General features: G+C 39.2%; 1 protein-coding gene and 1 pseudogene across 9 annotated transcripts in view; both read right to left on the minus strand.

The window, feature by feature from the left end:
- Positions 1–23,928, minus strand: part of ELOVL7 (ELOVL fatty acid elongase 7) — a 94,629-nt gene that overhangs the window by 43,273 nt on the left and 27,428 nt on the right. For 3 of the 8 annotated variants that reach the window (XM_078004188.1, XM_078004185.1, XM_015140008.3), the window contains exons 2-3: positions 17,326–17,483; positions 829–879 (exon numbers count right to left, since the gene is read on the minus strand). The exons of 1 other annotated variant lie outside the window; for it this stretch is intronic. The gene's annotated coding sequence lies outside the window, so the exon portion shown is untranslated. 8 annotated transcript variants of the gene reach the window in all.
- Positions 14,683–17,226, minus strand: LOC713467 (dihydrolipoyllysine-residue acetyltransferase component of pyruvate dehydrogenase complex, mitochondrial pseudogene; annotated as a pseudogene). Its single transcript, XR_001445292.3, has one exon. The product of XR_001445292.3 is annotated as a dihydrolipoyllysine-residue acetyltransferase component of pyruvate dehydrogenase complex, mitochondrial pseudogene (transcript).

Genomic DNA, 23,928 nt, shown 5'->3' on the forward strand with positions numbered 1-23,928 from the left:
AATTCATCAAGAGAATATAACAATTATAAATATATATGATTCCAACATAGTAGCACCAAAAATAATGCAAAGATTAATAGATCTGAAAGGAGAGAAAGACTACAATACAACAATAGTAGGGGACTTTAATGTCCTACTTTCTTTTTTTTTTTTTTTTTTTGAGACGGAGTCTCGCTCTGCTGCCCAGGCTGGGGTGCAGTGGCCGGATCTCAGCTCACTGCAAGCTGCGCCTCCCGGGTTTACGCCATTCTCCTGCCTCAGCCTCCTGAGTAGCTGGGACTACAGGCGCCCGCCACATCTTTAGGAGGCCGAGACGGGCGGATCACGAGGTCAGGAGATCGAGACCATCCTGGCTAACACGGTGAAACCCCGTCTCTACTAAAAAAAAATAAAAAATAAAAAAAAATAAAAAAAAATAATGTCCTACTTTCAACATTGCATAAATCATGAAGACATAAGATAAATAAGGAAACACTGAACTTGAAGTACGCATTAGACTAAATGAACCTAACAGACATGTGCTGAACATTCTATCCAACAGCAGCAAAATACACATTCTCCTTAAGTGTACACAGAACTTTCTCCATGACAGATGATATACTGAGCCACAAAACAAATGTTACCAAATTTAAGAAGACTGAAATCATATCAAGCATCTTTTCTTATCACAATGGTGTGAAACTACAAATCAGTAACAGGAGGAAAAGTGGAAAATTCACAAATACATGGAAAGTAAGCAACATGCACCTGAACAACTCATGGTCAAAAAAGAAATCAAAATGAAAATTTTAAAATATTGAGACAAACGAAAATGAAAACACAACTTACCAAAACTTATGGGATGCCACAAAAGCAGTTCTAAGAGGGAAGTTTAAATGCCTATAATAGAAAAGAAAAAAAAACTTCAAATAAATAATTAACATTACACTTCAAGTAACTAGAAAAAGAAAAACAAAGTCAGCAGAAGCAAGAAAACAATATAGATTAGAGTCGAACTAAATGAAATAAAGACTAGAAAAACAATAAAAGATAACAAAACTAACAGCTGGTTATCTAAAAAGCTCAACAAAATTGACAAACCTTTAGCTGGACAAAGGAAAAAAAGAGTATTAACAAATAAAATTGGAAATGAAAAAAGAGACATTGTAACTGATACCACAGAAATGCAAAGGATAATAAGAACTGCTATGAAAAATGATACACCAACATATCCCAGAATAAATGGATACACTCCTGGAAACATATAACCTTCCAGGATTGAATCATGAAGCGGGAGAAAATCTAAACAGACCAATAGTGGGTAAGGAGATCAAGTCAGTAATCAAAAACCTCCCATAAAATAAAAGTCCAGGACCTGATAACTTCACTGTTAAATTCTACCAAACATTTAAAGAATAACTAATAGTGATTCTTCTCAAACTCTTCCAAAAAAAACTGAAGAGGAGGGAATACTGAAGAGGAGGGAATACTTCAGAACTCATTTCAAAAGGTCAGCATTACCCAGATACCAAAGCCAGACAAGGACACTACAAGAAAAGAAAACTTCAGGCCAATACCCTTGATGAACACACAGGCAAAAATCCTGAAGAAAATACCAGCAAATGAAATTCAATAGCACATAAAAAGATCATTCACTATGATCAAGTGGGATTTATCCCTAGGATACAAGGATGGTTCAACACATGCAGATCAATAAATGTGATACACCACATTAATAACATGGAAGACAAAGACCACATAATCATTCCAATGGATGCATAAAGAGCATTTGACAAAATTCAGCATCCTTTTATAATAAAAACTCAATGAATTTGGTTTAGAAGAAACCTCAAAACAATAAAGGCCATATATAAAAAGCTAACATAATACTCAGCAGTAAAGAGTTGAGGCCGGGCGCGGTGGCTCAAGCCTGTAATCCCAGCACTTTGGGAGGCCGAGACGGGCGGATCACGAGGTCGGGAGATCGAGACCATCCTGGCTAACACGGTGAAACCCCGTCTCTACTAAAAAGTACAAAAAACTAGCCAGGCGAGGTGGCGGGCGCATGTAGTCCCAGCTACTCGGGAGGCTGAGGCAGGAGAATGGCGTGAACCCGGGGGGCGGAGCTTGCAGTGAGCTGAGATCCGGCGACTGCACGCCAGCCTGGGCGGCAGAGCGAGACTCCGTCTCAAAAAAAAAAAAAAAAAAAAAAAAAGAGTTGAAAGCTTTTCCTCTAAGATCAAGACAAGGACGCCCACTCTCACCACTTTTTTTGTTTTTTGTTTTAAAAAATAGAAATTTATTTCTCACAGTTCTAGAGGCTGGAAGTTCATGATCAAGGTGCCAGCAAGATAAGGTCCCACTCTGAGGTCTCTTCTCTTGGCTTGTGGGTGGCAACCATCTCACTGTGTGTTTGAATGACCTCTTTGTTGCGCCCTCACTTCTATTCAACACAGTAGTCTTCCCTCCATATTCATGGGTTCTGCATCCATGGAATCAGAGGGTCAATTATACATATTTTCAATCCACTGTTGGTGGATGTGGAATCCTCAGTTATGGAAGGTCAACTGTACTATACCATTAAGCATTCTACTTTTAAAAAATGTTTTACTTATTTATTTGGAGACAGGGTCTTGTTTTGTCACCAAGGCTAGAATGCAGTGGCATGATCACAACTCACTGCAGCCTTCATCTCCTGGGCTAAGGCAATTCTCCCACTATCGCCTCCCGAGTAGCTGGGACTACAGGCATATGCCAAAATGCCTGGCTAATTTTTTATTTTTTGTAGAGACGGGTGTCTTACTGTGTTGCCCGGGCTGGTCTCAAACTCCTGGGCTCAGGTGATCCTCCCACCTTGACCTCCCGAAGTGCTCAGATTATAGGCATGAGCCACTGTGCCTGGCCTGGACTACAGCAATCTCAGATTTTGGTATGGGGTCCTGTAACCAATCCCCCACAGATACGAAAGGCAGACTGTATTGGAGGATCTAGCCACAGCAATTATGCAAAAAAGAAATAAAAAGGCATCCAAATCAGAAAGGAAGAAGTTAATGTGTCTCCTTGTAGACAATAGGGTCTTACAACTAGAAAACCCTAAAGAGTACTGGGTGTGGTGGCTCACATCCATAATCCCAGCACTTGGGAGGCCAAGGCAAGGGGATCACTTGAGCCTAGGAGTTGAAGACCAGCATGGGCAACAAAGTAAGCCCCCATCTCTACAAAAAGAATAAAAAAATTAGCCAGGCATGGTGGTGCACACCTGTGGTTTCAGCTACACAGGAGGCTAAGGCAGGAGGATGGCTTGAGCATGGGAGGTCAAGGCTGCAGTGACTCATGATCGTGCCACTGCACTCTAGCCTGGGTGACAGAGCAAGATCCTGTCTCAAAAAAAAAGAAAAAAAATAATGAAGAAACTAGAACAAAGCAGGCAGAAGGAAGGATAAGCAGCTTGCTGAGTCTGTTCACTCTTTTTCCCTTGCAGGACGCTTGCTCCATCTCCTCCTGCCGTTGAATGTCAGATTCCAGGCTCTTTGGCCTTTGGACTCTGGGAACTTGTACCAGCGGCCTCTCAGGGGCTCTCAGGTCTTTCACCTCAGACTGAGGGCTGCACTGTCGGCTTTCCTGGTTTTGAGGCTTTTGAACTTGAAACGAGTTACACTACTAGCTTCTCTCTCTCCAGCTTGCAGATGGCCTATTGTAAGACTTTGCCCTGTGAGCTAATTCTCCCTAATAAACTCTCTTTTATATATATACATATATCCTATTGGTTCTGTCCCTCTGGAGGACTCTAATACAGACTTGTGAGTTTGTCAAGTGAGATTTAAAACCATTTACTTTAGGTATGGGATTGGGTCAGTACAATTTTTCTTTTATATCCCTTATGTCAGTGGTTTTTAAACATGGTTGAAAACCAGAACCATCCAGAGAGAGATCTGGATTCAGTTAATGTTTGGGAAAATTCTGATGGGCCAGCTTTGAGAATCTTTTCTTAAAGCTTCATAAATCATTCTCAGACATGACGACACCCATGACAACATGAGCAACAGGCATAAAATACGTGACAAAGGATTCAGTTAAAGAAGGTCGGAGCAGTGTGAAGAAGAAGCGAGAACGACCCCCGGACCAACCAAAGCCCGCGCGCGCTGCATCTGGCGTCCAGCTCCTACCTCCCGCCGCCGTCGCCACCACGCCCAAGAGAAAGGCTGAAGGGGATGCTAAAGGAGATAAAGCCAAGGTGAAGGACGAACCACAGAGAAGATCCGCGAGGTTGTCTGCTAAACCTGCTCCTCCAAAGTCAGAGCCCAGGCCTAAAAAGGCCCCTGCAAAGAAGGGAGAGAAGGTACCCAAAGGGAAAAAGGGAAAAGCTGATGCCGGCAAGGAGGCGAATAACCCTGCAGAAAATGGAGATGCCAAAACAGACCAGGCACAGAAAGCTGAAGGTGCTGGAGATGTCAAGTGAAGTGTGTGCATTTTTGATAACTGTGTACTTCTGGTGACTGTACAGTTTGAAATACTATTTTTTATCAGGTTTTATAAAAATGCAGAATTTTGTTTTACTTTTTTTTTTTTAAAGCTATGTTGTTAGCACACAGAACACTTCGTTGTTTTTTTGGGGGGAAGGGGCATATGTCACTAACAGAATGTCTCAAAGCTGGATTGATGTGGGGAAAACACCATTCCCTTCCAGTTTTGAGAGACTTCCTCTTGGTTCCCTGGAGGAGGGATTCCCTGACTTTGACACACATGGCCACCTTGGCACAAAAGCCTTGTGGTATGGAAAAAGAAGTTTGTTTTTATGTCCTCTTCTCCCTTTCTACCTTTCAGCACAGACTTAACTCCCTTTAGCCCAGACATCTGTTGGGACCTGACCCCCAGTCATTGGTTACCAGTGTGTCAGGCAATCTGGACTTTCCAGTGATGCCACTGAGATGGCACCTGTCAAAACAGCAGTAGTTTCATTTCTAGATTGTGGATCTTCAGATAAATTCTGCCATTTTCATTTCACTTCCTGAAAGTAAGTCAGGGTCGGCTTGTGAAAAGTTGTTAAACAACATGCTAAATGTGAAATGTCAACCCTCACTCTAAACTTTCCCTGTTCAGACCATCAGATGAAGACTTCATTGGGTTTTATAGTGGCTTTCTGATTTTTGGTAGTCCATTGAAGAAGGGAGTTTGAAAGTTGTTGTATACTGTTAACAACTGTCTGCCCATGTCCTGCCTGAAATACCATGATTGTTTATGGAAAGTACCTTTAATAAAGCTGGATACAGTTTGGCTTGGAAAAAAAAAAAAAAAAAAGGGTCACTCAGGAATGATAAGGCTTCTGAGTCAAGAAGGGCAGGAATAGGAGGTGCAATCAATGCTGGAAAAGATTAATCTGGGGTTTCAAAAGAACTCATGAGAGATGTGAAATACGGGGACAGATGTTTGAATCAGCACATATATCCAGGATGTAAACTAACATTTAATATCAGGGACGACTGCTTAAAGTTCTTAAGTATCTGTGAAAGAGAAAATCCCTACCTACTATATCTTGTATCTTAGTAAATTACAGAAAATTAGACCACAAGCCTTGTAATTTAGGCAAACAAAACTGATGGAGAAACGTTAAAGATACTAGTCACCTAACTTTCTATTTTTCAAATGGCAATGTTACCGAATCAGGGAAGATGCTTTCATCTGCAAGTAACAGAAAACTCAAAATGGCTTAACCAGTAAGAGGATATGTTTTCTCATAGTATAAGAAGTCCAAAGATAGGCGAGTTCTACTGAGTTGGCAAAATTCTCTTTTGTCGTTTTTACGGAAAAAGATAGTAGCAACCATTCCAAATAGCACATTCTCATACACCTTTATTTAGAGCAGTGAAAGAGAATTTTCTCTGTGTCTCTTTTTAGGAGCTTCAAAATCCTTCTCAATGCTCCTCCAGGGGCCCTTAAATGTCCCTTCCCAGAATTGCATCACATGCCAACATTTAAACCAAGCACTGAAAACAAAAACAAAAACAAAAACAAAACAAAACACTGGGACTGCAGTGATTTCTTTGTTAATCTACATTATATTTTACCGTCCCATCCCACCCCACAAGTCACAGGCGGAAGCACATGACCTCAGGGAGAAAGGAGAATCCCAGAATAAGGAAGAAGAGTGGTTAGCTCACATGGAAGAAGGAAGGCTGAGAGACAATGCTGCCTGTAGCCGTGACACAGAGATTACCCTGCAGTGTCTTTTCAAATATAAACTGAAGCTTACAGCCTAAGCCTATCCAAGTGATCTCTACCTTTCCTCTGATAGGTGCTTAGGCTAAACGAATCTTGATTTTCATTTAAACAAAGCATGATCAATAAGTGAATATGTTAAGTATGCCTGATAAACATACTTTGCAACACCGTATAAGACTTGTTAGTGAATTTTATATCTGCTATTTAGAAGTATCTTGTGCCATTGTCTCTTTGATACAGATAACACACTATAAGCCTATAAACACAGAGAGCTTAGGTTTGGGCTACTACTTGTAATCGTTGTTTTATCACTTCCATGAACTCATGTTGTTCTGACAGGTATACAACGTATTTCAATAAAATAGATGTTTCCCATCCCCCAATAATATAACATATTACCACATTTTCTATATGAATTAACTCAGGCCTGTCTTTCAATCTGGTTTAAAAGTAGTCATTTCCATGTCAAACAGAACCTCAAACAAGTATTTTTACCATCCTTTCCACTCCCTACTACTCTGTTATTTCATCTCAATTTTCACTTCCTCATTTTCCCTTCATAAAGGGATTTATTAAGAATTAAATGCCTCTAGAAAGGAGGCATTTATATGTGCATGACCCACCAAAGTAATTCAGATTGCATTTCTGTTTGGCACAAGCTCTTCAGTATAATCATGACTCTTTGAGTTTGAGCAGAGGCAAACAAACTAGATGTTTACTCACCAACCTCAACTAGTTTACATGATAACTTGTAAGAAATGAAGGAGTCCTAGAAGCCAGTGATACAGCAACAGGAACCACTAGCAAATACAATTCATGTAAAAACCTTATCACGAGTGCTAAACATTGTGCTACTTATTGCGCTTATTTTTACTCTTATTGATAATAGACGGCCTCTCAATCTAAGCAGAGCAATCAGTACCCTTCCGGAGTCTCTGGTTCTAACTCAGCATTCTATAATTGGAGAGACAGGGCAAACTTAGAAAAGAGTCAGAGAATCTTTAGGGGAAATAAAGGACCCACTGAAGTCACCATCAAGTATAAGCTCAGTGCTAGGCAGTGCGGAATGGGAGGATAAAGACAAGGGCCCTACTCTCAGGCAGCCTTAACATGTGCAAAGAGTCTAGACTCTGGGATGAATAAATGTGAGTAAAGAAAAGCATCCTAAAAACTGTACAGATGATAGTGACCACTGGGACCAACTGGGACGTCTATCAGAAGAAGTGATAAGTACCCCAAAGGCAGTTTAATTCTTGTTTGTAATTTAAGTGCTAGGACTTGAATAGTCCTAGTCTTGAATAGAACAGGTGCTTAATAAATATCTGCTGAATGAATTTAAAAATGTTGTAAACTCAGAAAAATAAGGGAAGGCAAGAGGGACAGACCAAATGCTCTATTTCTTAGGCCTTCTTCCCCACTTTTTTTGAAACAAATACAAAATACTCCTCTCATTCATTTTCTCTTCAAACATAAAGTAACTTTTGAGCATCTATTATTGTGCAAGAAGTGCTAAGCAAGACACAATATTATTTTTAAAATATGATTCCTAAATTCAAACAACTGAATCTGGCAGGGAAAAGGTACCTACTCAGATTTCTACAATGCAAAGCAGAATGCAGGGGCATGCAAACAGTTCACACGGACTGCAAAAGTCTTTAGGAATGAAGAGTCACATCTGTGTCCACAAGTGACCTAGAAGAAAGGCATAATGGAGGAAAGGACACATGAGCTGAGCCTTGAGAATAAAATTTCAATAGGGCAAAAATGTGCACAGCTGAGAGAAAGGAGAGGCCTGCATTGCAAGTAGAGAAAATTCATTTGCTTATTTAACCAATATTCTGAAGTATATGTTATAGGCCAAACACTTTTTTAGGTGACAATGGTACAGCAGGAAACAAAACAAAAATCCTGGCTTCATAAGATTATGAAAAGTTGCAGATGTATTTCCAAAATGTTTGTTGCTACACTTGGCAACATACAGGGCTAACGATGGAAACAACAGGAAGATCAAGACAGGAAAGGTAGATTACAGCAGTGGCACCTGATTCTGGAGGAACCAAAGGCCAGTGAGGCTAAATAATTTCTTTAGAGTTAGTTCTGTTGACCATGAGGAGTCATTACAGGTTTCTCAACTGAGAAATGTCTTAATCAAAGTGGTGCTTTGGAAAGATCGACTGGGTGGTGGAATCCAGGGCTGGGTAACTAAGGGTGTGGTTTAAAAGCAGGGAGAGCAATTACACAGTATTGCATCCTATTGGGAAGGATCCAGCATAAGCCCGTATTGCATCCTACTGGGAAGGATCCAGCATAAGCATCACTTCCTCCGAGATGTCATTCTTGATTCAGCCAGTCAGGGCCAGGTGTGCCACTAAGGTATCCTCAAAAGAATCTCTCATCTATGAGAGCACTTCCTGTATACAGTATTGCAAATCTATTCTTATGTTTTCTACTCATGAAGAGGAAAGAGACTGAGCCTCATCACCTCCGTGTTCCCAGGGCCTAGACCAACGCCTGGCATGTAGCAAGAAATATGTGTGGTATGAGGAAATATCCAAGTGTTATGGATTGAATTGTGTCTTCCCAACATTTCCATGTTAAAGTCCTAACCTCCAGGATATGACCTTATCTGGAGAAAGAGTCTTTCCAGAAGTCATCAAATTATAATGAGGTCATTACGTGGTCCCTAATCCACTATGACTGGGGTCTTTATAAAAAGGGGAAATTCAGACATAGACATGCACACAGGAAGAACACCCACCTATAAGCCAAGGGGAGAGGCCTGTACAGATTCTTTCCTCACAGCCCTCAGAAAGAACCAACCCTACCAACACTTGGATTTCAGATTTCTCATCTTCAGAACTATGAAGTAATAAACATCTGTTGCTTAAACTAACTAGTTTATGTCACTTTATTACAGCAGTTGTAGCAAACTAATACACCAAAGTGAAGATGTTCACTCAACTTGAAGAAAAATCCAAAATTGGAGCCCAGGATTAAGGCCAGGGTTACCTATAAAGAGAAGCAATCATTGTCGTGGGAGCAGACTAAATCTCTGTGAGAAATAATATAGGAGGAGACATGGCAAAGGGTAACACTTAGGGGACACCAGTGTTTAGGAATCAGGAAGAGCAGCTGAGACAAATTTAAAGAAGCAACAGCCAGAAAGGTGCAGAAGGAAGCTGCCTGGTAGGAGCTTCAAATACTGCAAAAAAAGAAGAAGAAATGATGAAAAAAAAAAGGAACAGAAATTTATTGTCTCACAGTTCTGGATGCTAGAAGTCTAAAACCAAAGTGTTAGTAGGGTCGGTTCCTTCTGAGGGCTGAAGGAACTGTTTGTGGTCTCTCTGCTTGGCTTATGAACTGCCATCTTTATGTTCATAGAAAGGCAGCCCCTCAGGGAACACCCATGTTGGGGAATAGAAAGAGAATCCAGGGACAAACATAAAGAAGCAAGTCAGAGAGCTGCAGAAGGGAGCTTCTACTTTGGTATTGGTAGCAGCTGCAAATACAGAAAAAAGAAAAATAAATGGTCAAAAGAAAAACTGCCCACAAAATTTCAGAGAGGCAACCAAATAAGGAAGGGCTACACACAAATGTTCTAAATTGCAAAACGCTGTGGCCCAGGAAAGGGTTGGGAGCACAGTGGCGTCTACAACATGGCAGGGTTCCTAACCCAACACGGCCTCTTCCTCCATCTGCGCTGGGGATGCAAAAGAGCCTGAGAATCCTCACAAGCAACCCCACATCGGAGGAGAAGCAAATGGACTAACAATACTAATTTTTTTTTTCTCCAGGTGAACGGAACAACAGGATTGATTCTGATTATGGAAACTCCATATACTAGTGAACAGATAAAAATGCCTTAAAGGGAATGGGATGCAACCTATGAGGTGGAATGAATCTTGATATGAATATTGAAAACTACTTAAAAGTGAAAATACAACCCAGGTTCCTGAATTCTTCTTTCCTTCACTTTTTATGTCCTCAGGCTATAGGAAAAAATGACTATGAACTGAAATTATCAGCCCTCAAACTATTGCTCAGTGATTAAAAACAAACTGGCTCAAAAGTACTGAGGGAAAGAGATAGCAAAGCACCCAAATTGTATCAGAGCAAGTCTGACTAGAGGTGCCCTAATATTCATTTGATGAAAAAAAAAAATCACTGGAAAACTTTATAAGTAAACTGTAAGGGGAAAGAAAGCAAAGCAAAAAGGACCCAGAAGACAAAAAAGAACCAAGAACAACAAAAGGTAACTAAAGGAACAAAAGGAAATTCTCCAGAAGTGTTTTGAGTTAAAGACATGTATTCATAAAATGATAAAAGAATAAAATGGAATGGGAGACTGTAGAACCAATGAAACAAATTGAGGACCGAAGCATCATTAGCACACTAAAAAATAAATCAGAAACAGCCAGAAACAGAGTATTCAGAGCCAAGCAGTGATTTCTAGGTATAGGAGAAAAACTGAAGCGTTCAAATGAAAATGATAAAGGTTAAAGCAATATATATGTTTAAAAAAAAGGAGGGCAAAGATGATCCTAAACAAGGGTAATTGGTCTTTCTAAAGTACAGGATTCAACAAAAGAAAAAGTAACATATTCAAATACATAACAAAAAATAATTTCCTACTGACTTTATAGACAGACTGAGAAAACAAAATTGTAAGAAAATCTGATGCATAGCAAGACAAATCCTGATTAAATTGATGAACTCAAAGAATAAGAAAAAATTCTTATGCATCTATGCAGAAAAATCAAATTAAAGAAATCAAAGAAAACCTAAATGAATGGTAAGTGATACCACGTTCATGGTTTGGAAAACTTAATATTGTTATCAATTCTCCTAAATTGATCAACACAATTCTTATTAAAATCCCATACGCTTAGCACATGACCCAGCAATTTTACCCTTAATATTAACCCAAGAGAAAGACTTATATTCATTCCAAAACTTGTACATAAATGTTTACAGTGACTTTATTCATAGTCACCCAAAATAATAAACAACTGAAATTTTCTTTGACTAATAAATGGATAAACAGTGGTATATCCATTCAATGAATTACCACGCAGCAATAAAAAGAAAAAGGCTACTGATACAACATGGATGAATCTGAACTGTATTTCTGTTAAGTGAAATAAGCCAGACTCCAAAGAATACATACTATAAAATTCATTTATGAAATTCTGGAGAAAGCTAAACTATAAAGATAGAGAACGTGTCAGAGGTTGCCTGGGGTTGGAGGATGGAGGGGGTTTCACTACAAAGCACAGCACAAGAGAATTCTGGAGGGTGATGGAAATGTTATGAGAACAAAATGATTTTTTTCTTTAAAAAATAGTATTAAGAGACTGGTGAAATGTTGACAATTTTTGAGAATGATTGATGATAGTACATGGGTGTTAATCTCTACTTCTGTGTATGTCTGACAACTCTATTTTAAAATGTTTAAAAATGAAAAAAAGAAAATGTTAAGGATGACAACTGGTATTGGTAGTGTCAAAGAATCTAAAGAACACTAGTTCTTCAGTGTTGAGTGAATATGAAGAAAAAACCTACTGAATTATGAAACTAGCTAATAATTTATAAACTTCTACAGTATAATACACAGTTGGGTGGCAGAAATCAAACCTAGGCTCCAAGGAGTGAGGAGGCATTGAAAGTAGCTTGTCTTGATAAATATAAACTCATCCCAGAGGAAGGTTTGAACTGGAGGGACTTCTAGAGTTTGTCTAGCTGTGATGACTGAAGTTCTGAAGGATTTTTCAAGAAAGAGTTGGATCCAACACTCAGCTCAACCGACTTCTGGGATCACTCCCTTTCTATGATCCAGTTACTCAAGATACTTATTTATAGGAGGAAGAAAGAAGGTAGTAGAGAGGACAGACTTATTTCAAGGACGAAAACATCTTGAATACATTTGTAAGGCCAAGAAAAGTTGGTGGAAGAGGAGAAGCTGAAATTGCACGAGTGTTTAGGGATATGCCTAAGGCGAAAGCTTTGATTTCACAGGAAATCAGAAAAAAGTAGGAAAATAGAGAAACCATAGCTTCAAGTGAAGTTCCACTGGCCACAAATGCAAAGCAGGCACGCAAGATAAAGTCCTTATTTTAGCATCTGCACTCAACCTAAACCAGCTAGGGTTCTAAAGCATATTTGCATTTCAGTCAGCTGGAAATTCACAGTAAGTATTTCACTGAAACAAAAGCATAATAGGTAGTTTTCTAGATAAGCCACAGACACTGACTTAGCCCACCGTCTGAGTACGTTTTAGCTGGAGTTCTAGTTTTGAGAAATGGAGAGATGATTGGCGCAACAGAAGGAAGGAACAGAAGGGTGTAAGATCCCTTACACCCAGGGATCTCATTCTGTCCTAAATCCATCAAGGCCTTAAATCCACCAAAAATGTCCCAAGTACACAACTGCCTAACTCTCCTCAAACAAACAAACAAAAAGTCAGTTTATTAAACTGCAACACATGTTGGCTACATAATGGAAAGAAAGTAATTTCATCATTAATTCTGAAGCTTGAATGTACATTAGGCTTTCCTGAGGTACTTGGTGAAAGATATTTCCAGGGCCTCCCCCACAGGCAATTTCATTTAGGTGGTCCTTCAACCACACTTAGGGAAACACAGCACTATGATTTTCTGGTTTTGTTTTTTAAGACAATGCTTGTTAACACAAATGAATCTTTGAATGTTTTAGGTACTTAAGAAAATGGAGCATTTCTTATAGTATGAAGGAGAACATTTGTGGGCAGAAGAACAAAAGAAGCAGTTTGGCCCAGTTTAAGGCAGTACCCCTAGGATCCTCCTCCTGTTATATTTTAATACTTAACACACACCTTCATTTCCCATTCATGGGTGAGGACATGGACACTGGAATCACATACTGAAGGGAAAGGGAGATGGTGAATTCATTCATTTATTAAAGGCTTTTCATGTGGATTTTTCTAAGCCCACTGCTTATCTAAACTTCTGTTTAAAAAGCTTCTACAAAGGCCGGGCGCGGTGGCTCAGCCTGTAATCCCAGGACTTTGAGAAGCTGAGGCGGGTGGATCACGAGGTCAGGAGATCAAGACCATCCTGGCTAACACGGTGAAACCCCATCTCTACTAAAAAATACAAGAAAAATTAGCCGGGCATGGTGGCGGATGCCTGTAGTCCCAGCTACTCGGGAGGCTGAGGCAGGAGAATGGCTTGAACCTGGGAGGCAGAGCTTGCAGTGAGCCGAGATCACGCCACTGCACTCCAGCCTGGGCGACAGAGAGAGACTTCATCTCAAAAGAAAAAAAAAAAAAGCTTCTACAGAGAATTCATGTTAGAAACATTATTTTATTCAAAACTGAAGATAGATTAGCCCATTACCTATATGTGATTATTCAGTGGAATCAATAATTACTAAAATATACAAATATGCAATCCTACAGCACATTATATGTAACCAGTACTGATATTCCACTCTTGTGCTTTAGGACAGGCAGGACAGTTTTTCAGGGCTGGCATCTGATCTGATTCATTGGACATCCATACCACACTAGTTTATTAATATTTTGGTTCTAACTCCTGCACAAACCTCTATATTTGGGAGTCATTATCTTGCATTTCATTTGCAGATATGTTTCACCTCACCTAGAATTTTGTAAGTTCTTTTAGGGTAGGGTGGAAGGGTTTCTTAAGCAAATTTGTATTGTGTACAGTACTGACTCAGGGGAGGTGAGTCAAGGACTAAATATCCATGGTATTCATCAATCAGTAAAGAAATTCTCATAGCTCTACTGGGCAGTAAGAAGGCCCAATTTTGTCAGTTTCAATTTTAACTTAGAAGAATAAGTAAATAAGGTATATTTATCTGTAAATAACTCACATGACAAGGTCAACCTCTCAGCTTTCTGTTATCTAACTGTATTCTATTTGTGCTTCTGCCCTTTACTGAGAGGCTGTATTTGATATTCTCAAAAGATTTTCTTCACTGAGATTGGTTCTCAAAAACTTGAGGAATGCATTTTCATTAAGGTCAGTTGTACTTTTTTATTAAAAAAAACTTTGTGAATTAGCTGCATTTTATTCATTTGAACTATGATCACTCATACCTAGAAGGAAAAAATAGTATATCGCATGTGTGTGTATATGCACATACTATATATATATATATAGTACTATATATAGTATAGAAGACAGTATAGTCATTAGCATACTGGGCATTCTAAGTGTTTCTCTTTATTGGCTTCAGTGTCTTTCTCAAGTAGTCCATCTGACTTATTTTCTGATAAGTAGCAGGCACCTTCCTCTTTCCCACTACATTTTGTTAGAGTAATAAATAATGACATATTCCTGAAAGGGGAAATGGAAAAGGTAAAAATAAAAATAAATAAATAATGACATACCAAGAATAAAAGATTAGAAACTGAAAAACTGGGGCCCGTATAACTCACACAAAGGCCATCAACCTTTGTCTTCACGGATGTATATATTTTTTCTTTCATTTATATCAAGTGGCTGGTTTATATTTAGATTATCTCAAGAGGAAGGGAAACAACTGTGTATAGGGATTCACAGAAAAATAAACAATCAGCTGAAAAGGTCTAACAAAACGTTGACTTTGAAAATTTCACTTATTTTCCTTGAAGTTTTCTACCCTTCCCATCGATGATAAACCAAGATCATATAATGGAAAATTTCAAACCAGGATTAAATTCTAAAGTAAAGCTTCAATTCAAGCCCTTCCCCTACGAGAATTAATTTTCCTGATTTCTCCTTCTCTCACATCTAAGGAGAACATTTTAGGAGATTAAATTTCAGAACTTCAAGGTTCCATCCAGGTTACCTTTATGTCCTTTTCTTTAGGGAACCACAATTCTACCTATTCTACATTTCCTAGTGGAAGTACCAGAGGGCTAGGCAAGGCTACATGTCCCTTAATTAGGAGTACAGAGCTAAAAATCTGGTGTCTGATTATTAAATGTGCACAATATTTGGGTATAATCGGCATTTTAAAAATTCAGTAATGTCCATTATAAATAACTTATCTAGACAGACTCAATAATAAAAATAACTGGTTAAAATAAAATGAACCACCTGTTTAATACATAAACATCTTGATAAGAATGAATCATTGTGACCTGGGAGAGTCTTTTCTTCATACCCCTGCACTTCATACCCCTGCACTGGAGGATTTCTCCCCTCAATCTTTGGTGCTCTCTTTTCTTTCTATTGAGTTAGTTACAACAACATGGTGATAGGTTTTTCAAGGTACTTTCTAAACTCAGCAAGCCACTGGTCTCTAACTGCTCCATCCACCACCTGGTGATCACAACTGAGTGTAACAGACATCATGCTAGCCACATCAAACCCTTTTTCATTATCTGTGGGAACCAGTTTATCCTCTGAAGCACCAATTGCCAAAATACATGCTTGAGGTAGGTTAATAATAGCAGAGAAATTCTTAATTCCAAACAGTCCTAAATTGGAGATCGTAAAAGTGCCACCCTGGAATTCGTGTGGCTGTAGTTTACCCTCTCTTGCTTTGGTTGCTAAAGAAACAACATCATTAGTAATGGTTTCTAGCCCTTTTATATGTGCATTAAACACAATAGGTGTGATGAGTCCTATAGGAGTACTGACTGCAACACTGATATCAACAATGTGATTTTGTCTCATAACTGTGTCCATCCAAGAAGAATTTGCTTCGGGAACTTTTAGACATGCCAAAGCTGAAGCTTTTATGATGAAGTCATTGACAGAAATTTTGCTTCTCCCTTCTAAAATCTTATTAAGTTCTTTCTGTACCAACAAAACTTCTCCCATATTTACATCTATAGAAAGGTAATAATGAGGTATGGTTTGCTTTGATTGCATTAATCGTTGTGCAATAACCTGATGAACGTTGCTAATTGGGATATCTGTGAAGACATCTGTAGGAACTGGTGCCATTCCAGGACCTGTGGGAGGCACAACAGCTGCTGGAGCAGGAGCAGCTTTACTAGGCACAAAAGAGTCAATATCCTTCTTGGTGACTCTACCATCTGGTCCTGTACCTTTTACTTGTGTAAGATCAATCCCTTTCTCTACTGCCAACTTCTTGGCAAGAGGGCTAACAAACACCCTTCCCTTTGGTCCAGCAGGAGTAGCTGGGCAGGGTGCTGAAGGTGTAGGAGCTAAAGGCTGGGGAGTTAGAGGAACAGTGGCCACCGGGGGTGGGGTAGGTGGTGGTGCTTGTGGTTTTAAATCTGTTACTTCAGTTGGCCTATAGTCAGCAAATGCTGATATATCTGCCTCTTTTTCTACAATGATACAGAGTGGGGTTCCTAGAGGGACATCTCTTGTGCCTTCAGGGACCAGGATTTTTGCCAGATAACCTTCTTCCTGTACTTCAAAACCTATAGTGGCTTTGTCAGTCTCTATCTCTGCCAGTAAGTCTCCTTCACTTAGCTTCTCACCCACTTTTTTTTCCCATCTCTGAACTGTGCCCATGGTCATGGTGGGAGAGAGGGCAGGAAGAAGTACCTGCATGTGAGGGGGATATGAGCTACCAGGAGCCTGAGCAGAAGGTGTAGGTGGTGAAGCAGTGGCAGCAGGGGTTGGTGCTGGGGCCGCCTGTGGGGTAGGTGCTGCTGAGGAATCCAATGTATAATTTTTAAAAGCCTCAATATCCTCAGGCTTGCCAACTGTGATACAGATGATCGCTCCAATGGGAACATCCCTGGTACCTTCAGCAACAAGTATCTTTGCCATATAACACTCCTCCAGGCTCTCAAATCCAACAGTGGCTTTATCAGTTTCAACTTCTGCAATTAGGTCACCTTCGTTGATTTTGCCCCCCTCTTTTTTTTCCCAATGGGCTATGGTGCCTGACTGCATTGTGGGGGAAAGAGAAGGCAATGGAACCTTCTGATGCGGGGGAAGACTGTAACAGCGGCGGCCGGGTGACCCCAAAAGCTGCAGCAGTAAGCGGTTCCGTGGCGTGGCCCCAGAGCTGGGGGTCCAGCCACACAGTGCCCGGACTCCGCCATATCCTGTAGTCGGATGTATGTTTTTTAAGACATCCATGTTGTATCAATAGCCTTTTTCTTTTTATTGCTGAGTAGTAATTAATGGGTTATGGAGGGAGTGAGTTACTTACCAGGAGAGTGAGTCTGTTATAAAAGCCAGTCTAGCCAACTCTCATGAGCCCCTCACCATGTGATGCCTTGTACCATCTCAGGACTTTGTAGAGAGTCCCACCAGCAAGAAGGCCCTCACCAGATGTGGCCCCTTGGCCTTGGACTTCAGCCTCCAGAACTGTAAGGAATAAATTTTTTCTTATAAATGACCCGTTCTTTAGTATTCTCTTATAGCAACATAAAGGGTAAAACACCTAATCTCAATCTTAATCTAAATTTTAGAAAAAAAACATAAAAGAGAAATATAATTCCAGATACGGTGGCTCAGACCTTTAATCCTAGCAATTTTGGCGGCCGAGGCAGGAGGATTGCTTGAGACCAGGAGTTTGAAACCAGTCTGGACAGCACAGAGAGACCTCATCTCTACAAAATTGTTTTTAAAAAATTAACTGGGCATGATGGCACACACCTGTTGTCCCAGTTACTCAGGAGACCAAGGCAAGAGGATCACTGAAGCCCAGTAGTTTGAGGTTACAGTAAGCAATGACTGTGCCACTGCACTGCAGCCTAAACAACATAACAAGATCCTCTCTCTCAAAATAAATAAATAAATAAATAAATAAATAAATAAATAAAAAGAAAAGAAAATATAAAGAATAAAATGCCATCTTGAGAGGAAATGAAACAGTTCAATGTTTAACAAAGAGTTTCTTGCTGTTAAGTTTGACAATAGAGAACCAAATTTATTGCTTGGTATATATTTAATTTTCATCAGAAAATGTGTTAGAATAGAAAAAAGTTTTACTGGTTGTGACCTATGTTGTTCAATAACAATAGTGACAAGCCCTCTCTAGGCTGGAGAGGACAAGCTGCAAAATTTAATTGGGAAAAAAAAAAAAAAAGAATAGGCATATAATAATGAAATAAAGGAAAGGGATAGTTCTTCAGTAGATCTGACAGACTGTGATTCAGCACGGCAGGGATTCTGGATCACAGCATCCAGAAAAGGGATGCTTGATGGAACGTGTGACTCTTCTCAGGTAACCGTCTTGCTTGGTTAAAGGTTTCCTCTCTCACTGGAATTATAAACAAAGGTTAGGAACCTCCCTCTTGCTAAACCCGAAGGCTTCTCCTAAGTTTTTGTCTACTCTGATCTGCCTGCAGTCCGTCATTGTTGACCTCTCCTTCCTTCTCACAGCCCTGACCTTGGCTTCCACAGTATAGCATTCATCGCACTGGCCTCAAGCCTTTCCATCATTTAGCTCTTGCTGCTTTTGTTTCGCTGGTTCTTTTCTTCATACGCCTGCACTGGAGGATTTCTCCCCTCAATCCCTGGTGCTCTCTTTTCTTTCTATCTACTTGCTCCTAAAAAAATGGCAATGACTCCTAAGTCTACACTCTGAACCCCAACCTTTCATCCATGCCAGAGTCCATTTTTTCCAACTGCCGATAAACATTATAATTTGAATATTCCACCATCACAGGAAGCCTAACTAATCCCAAAAGGAACTCATCTTGCCCAGCTTCTGTCTTCAACCAACAGGTTTCTTTATTCATCACCTTCACAGGTGTTAATGGCTTGACTTTTCTTTTACTCCAAACCATCGGAATCATCTTTGACCGTGTTCTTTCACCTCCAACCTGTGAGCTGTTACAACTTGACTTTTCTCAAGTGAAAATGTTCCCCACAATTCTTACTGCTAACAACCAGAACTTCAGTTGACACGTGTATTACTATAACTGGGCCTGGATAACTCTTGCCTCTACTCGTATATCTCTTAAATCTATGCTTAGGGTGAATCTTAAGAGAAAAAAATAGTCCTAAAATACCACTTTCATCACCTTTTCCCCTTTCCCTATTTTAAATTACATCAAGTCCCAAGTTCTCAGCTCCACTATCTGACTCCACTCTTCTCATTCAACATTCCCTACTGCCCTCCGATACAAAAATCTCTATTTCCCTTCAGTAAGTTATTTCTCACTTGCTCCCATTCCTCCCTCCCAATTTCAGGAGTCATCAACTCTTTGTTTTTGTTTCTATCATATTTTTTTTCTGTCAACAGAAACTGGGATTGTTACTTCAGAGAACACTTTTTAAAAGACCACTAGCCTGGTTGTAGTACAAAACGGATTTGCAAAGAGGAGAAGCGGGAGCTAAAACTGGACAGGTAGATTGGGGCTGACTAAGAAGGTCCCTAAGGGCAAGTGCATCACAGTCTTTTCTCTTAGACAGTTAGTTCTCAGGCAAAAACACTGAAACAATCATCAAATTATGGTAAAGCCCAGACAAGCAAAACAAAATACGACGGTCTCCCTTGTGACCACCACGTATGAGATTTGTAAGAACAAACATGTCCTGCCATGGGAACTTTGCCACTGTCTGCCTCAGATGAAAGCAGTTCCTCTGCTTTCATACATTAACCAAGAGGCTCAAAAGCAAGGTGGCAACAAGAACGAACTCAGCTAAGTTACTTCTCTGACAAAAGTCGGAAAGACTTCTCAGTTGCCCAAATCAGCCTGTGCCAACCTGGAATCCTCATTATCGAAATCTTTTGCAATAAGAAAGCTGTCTTGATTAAAGTTTTAAAAATTGGTGGTTCTGAAAAGAATAAAATTTTCATAATGAGTTATTATGAAATCAGTGAAATGGGTCAAAAATGCATAAGGAAGAAGCAGAACCACAGGTGACAATCAGCCTTCTCATCCAGCCTCAGTAGTCATCCTGGAGTATTGCTCAAAAGTCAAAGAGGTGTTAACAGATTCTGTGAGAAGATTGCAGAGTTTTCTTGAAACAAAGGGAGCTGACCCAGCATACCACACACAGCCTCTACTTCTTGAGGCAAAGGAGTACAGTGAGTTGCTACCCAAGTTATCCAAGAGAATAACAACAACGCCCACTAACTGAAGGCTCTGGGTCATGTACTGTGCTAGGTATTCCACTGACATTATCACATTCAATCTTCCTAGCAGCTCTATCAGAGAAATGCCATTATCTTTATTTTACAGATAAGGAAACTGAAGCTCAGAGAAGTTAAGGAACTTGCTCCAGATCACATAGTTATTAAGCTGTAGAGGAAGTGTTCAAAGTTCAGGGTTCCAGTCTATGCTCGTCATGATAGCACACAGCTTCCCAGTGTGAAGGGCAGTAAGAACAAGATGGTGAAATGAATTTTGTCAATCAACCAACATTTATTAACAGCACACTAAGCACTATGCTGGGCTTAATTATGAATGGTAGGCAGAAAATACAGGGCTGGAGACTCACCTCCACCCCATCCCCATTTACTACTCCTAAAATCCCTATCCCATGAAAAACATCACATGAACTACATTGCAACTAATTGCCAGGAAACTATAAGAGGACCTAACAAAGCATATGAGCTGATAGTCTTAAATTCTAAGTATATACAGAATTTTAAGTGGTAGCCTTTAAACATATGCTACCAAGCTGATATATAATGAACTGAAATCAAAACTACTATTATACAATAATCAGCCCACATGACTTTTCATAACAAGTGTGATTTTAATTGGATTAAGGAATTTGTAGCATGTTTTCCCTCTAAATAACCCACGAAAATACTTATCATTCTTTAAATGTTTTTGTTCACTTCCTCCTATATGGGAACATAAAACTATGGAAAATACTAGCAAGAATCATACAGCTGGGAAAGAATTTTAGAATTACCTAAATCTAAATAACCTAAATATACACTAAATCTACTACTTACATTCAGATAATGAAATAAGCAGATGAGTATTTCATTTTCCTTTAGCATCACTCAGAGTGAAATCACAAAAACCTTGCAGAAGTTATCTACCTTTGCTTAACCCTTTCATTAAAAAGTAGGAACTAAAAATGAACATCACATTACATTATGCAAATATACACAATAAAATTTATTTATTTTTTTCAAGACAGAGTCTCGTTCTGTTATCCAGGCTGGAATGCAATGGCACTATCTCAGCTCACTGCAACCTCTGCCTCCCGGGCTCAAGCGATTCTCCTGCCTCAGCTTCCCAAATAGCTGGGATTACAGGTGTGCACTACCATGCCTGGCTAATTTTTGTATTTCTTTTTAGTAGAGACGGGGTTTCACCATGTTGTTTAACATTTATTTTAAAAACAAAATAAAAATGGTGAAAGTCTTTAGGTTTGCTAAAGCAAAGATGGAATAGTAGAGTTATGTGTAGCTCACAGGTTATGGTAGTTTTTATCTGAGGTCAATGGAGTGAAAACACATCTTGGGCAGATCTGAGGCATGTCCTGGAATGGTATGGAATAACACTAGTAATCAAAAGACCAGAACCTGGGTTTGAGCTCTGCCAACTTGCTCTGTGATTGGATATCAGAGCAACTTTAATCTTTGAGTCTCTATCATCTACAAAATGGAGATAATATATGTCATTTAAAAGAGTTTTGGGAAGGGCCAGGCGCGGTGGCTCACCCCTGTAATCCCAGCACTTTGGGAGGCCAAGGCAGGTGGATCACTTGAGGTCAAGAGTTCGAGACCAACCTAGTCAACATGAGAATCCCCGTCTCTACTGAAAATACAAAAATCAGCCAGGCATGGTGGAGGGCCCCTGTAGTCCCGGCTACTCAGGAGGTTGAGGTAGGAGAATTGCTACCAGGATTCGGAGGAGATGGCGGTTGCAGTGAGCCAAGATCACGTCACTGCACTCCAGCCTGAGCAACAGAGCAAGACTCCATCTCAAAAAAAAAAAAAAAAAAAAAGAAAAAAAAAAGAGTATAGGGAGGATTAATTGGTTAACTTTAAGCACTACATAGTCTAAAGACTTCACCTGAATAGATTGTGATCAATAAGACAAGGTGAACTCCTGGAGGGCAAAGAATAAATGTTATTTACCTATACCCCACCACAACCCATAAGACCACACAGTTCTAGCCAAATAGGCCAAATTACACTATAAACGGATTTTTGAAACAAAGTCAGCACTGGTTATTTCAACATGTGGCCCTTGAAAAAATGTACAATGATAATGCCATGGCAACTTCTCTTCCAGTTGATACTTTAAATATTTAAGAAATTAACCAGTAGACGCAGGAATTAGTTGATGATAGATATACATGCATTTTAAATTATTGGGGAAAATACAGATTATTCAACAAATTATGTGAGGATCAATGGATAGCCAATTGGAAAAGAATAAATTGAAATCCATATCTCACATTAAAACAAATTTCAGATAAATAAAACATTCAAATGTAAAAATGAAATTATAAAAATACCTGGTGTTTGGGGGAAACTGAATGAAAAGTACACAGATCTCTCTGTAGTAATATTGCAACTTTTTGTGAATCTATAATTATTTCAAAATTAAAAATTAAATAATTGGTAAACCTGAGATAATTATTTTATAATACTGTAATGAGGCAGGCTTTTCCAACAATGACACAAAACATAGAAGTCACAGATGTAAAGATTGAATATGACCACTTTAAATATTTATACAGTGAAAAGCTTAAGCACACAAAATCAAAAGAGAAATCAAACTGAAAGAAAAATGTAAGTATCTCATATTCCAAAACATTACTTTCTCTGATATATAAAGGCTTTCAACAAATTAAAAAAAAAAAAAAAAAAACTCAACATGTCTCAGGGGAGAAATGAAAAAAAAGACACAAAAAACAGAGGGCTCACAGAAAAGGAAATACAAATAGCTCTAAAATGTATTCAAAAAGATGCCCAATGTTACTCAACAATGTGACAAGTGCAAATTTAAATTAGAGTGAAATATCATTTTTTACTTATCAGATTGGCCAAGACCATAAAGTCTGATAACACACTTTGTTAGTCAAGGTGTGGAGAAACAGGCACTCTCATACATTGCTGATGGGAATGTGAACTGGTACAACTTCTATGGGAGTGATTTGGCAATATCAACTATAAAACAAATGGTGTGTGTGTGTGTGTGTATATATGTATATGTATATATATGGTGTGTGTATATATATGGTGTGTGTATAAATATGGTGTGTGTATATATACATATACATACCATATATGCACACCATATGTATATACCATATATACACACAACATATATATACCATATATACACACCATATATATACACACATATATATACTTATACTTGCATGAAAGATAAACACGGGAGATTTTTTATTGTAGCAATCTTTCAATAGCAAAAGAAGTGGAAACAATCCAAATGTCCACCAATATGAGACTTGTTTTAAAAAACTGGTATATTTGAACAATGGAATACTATGCCATAAAAAAAGAATAAAGTTATAAAAAGGGCCAGGTGTGATGGCTCACATCTGGAATCCCAGCACTTTGGGAGGCTAAGGCAGGTGGATCACTTGAGGTCAGGAGTTCGAGAACAGCCTGGCCAACATGATGAAACACCGTCTGTACTAAAAATACAAAAATTAGCTAGGCCTGGTGGTGGGCACCTGTAATCCCAGCTACTCTGGAGGCTGAGGCAGTAGAATTGCTTGAACCCAGAAGGCGGAGGTCGAAGTGAGCCAAGATCGCACTACTGAGCTCCAGACTGGGCAATAGAGTGAGGCTCCATCTCAAAAAAAAAAAAAAAAAAAAAAAAGGTTATTAAAAGAATAAAGGAATGAAATAGCTTTA

The sequence above is a fragment of the Macaca mulatta genome, chromosome 6 (genome assembly GCF_049350105.2).
Source record: "Macaca mulatta isolate MMU2019108-1 chromosome 6, T2T-MMU8v2.0, whole genome shotgun sequence".
Lineage (NCBI taxonomy): Eukaryota > Metazoa > Chordata > Mammalia > Primates > Cercopithecidae > Macaca > Macaca mulatta.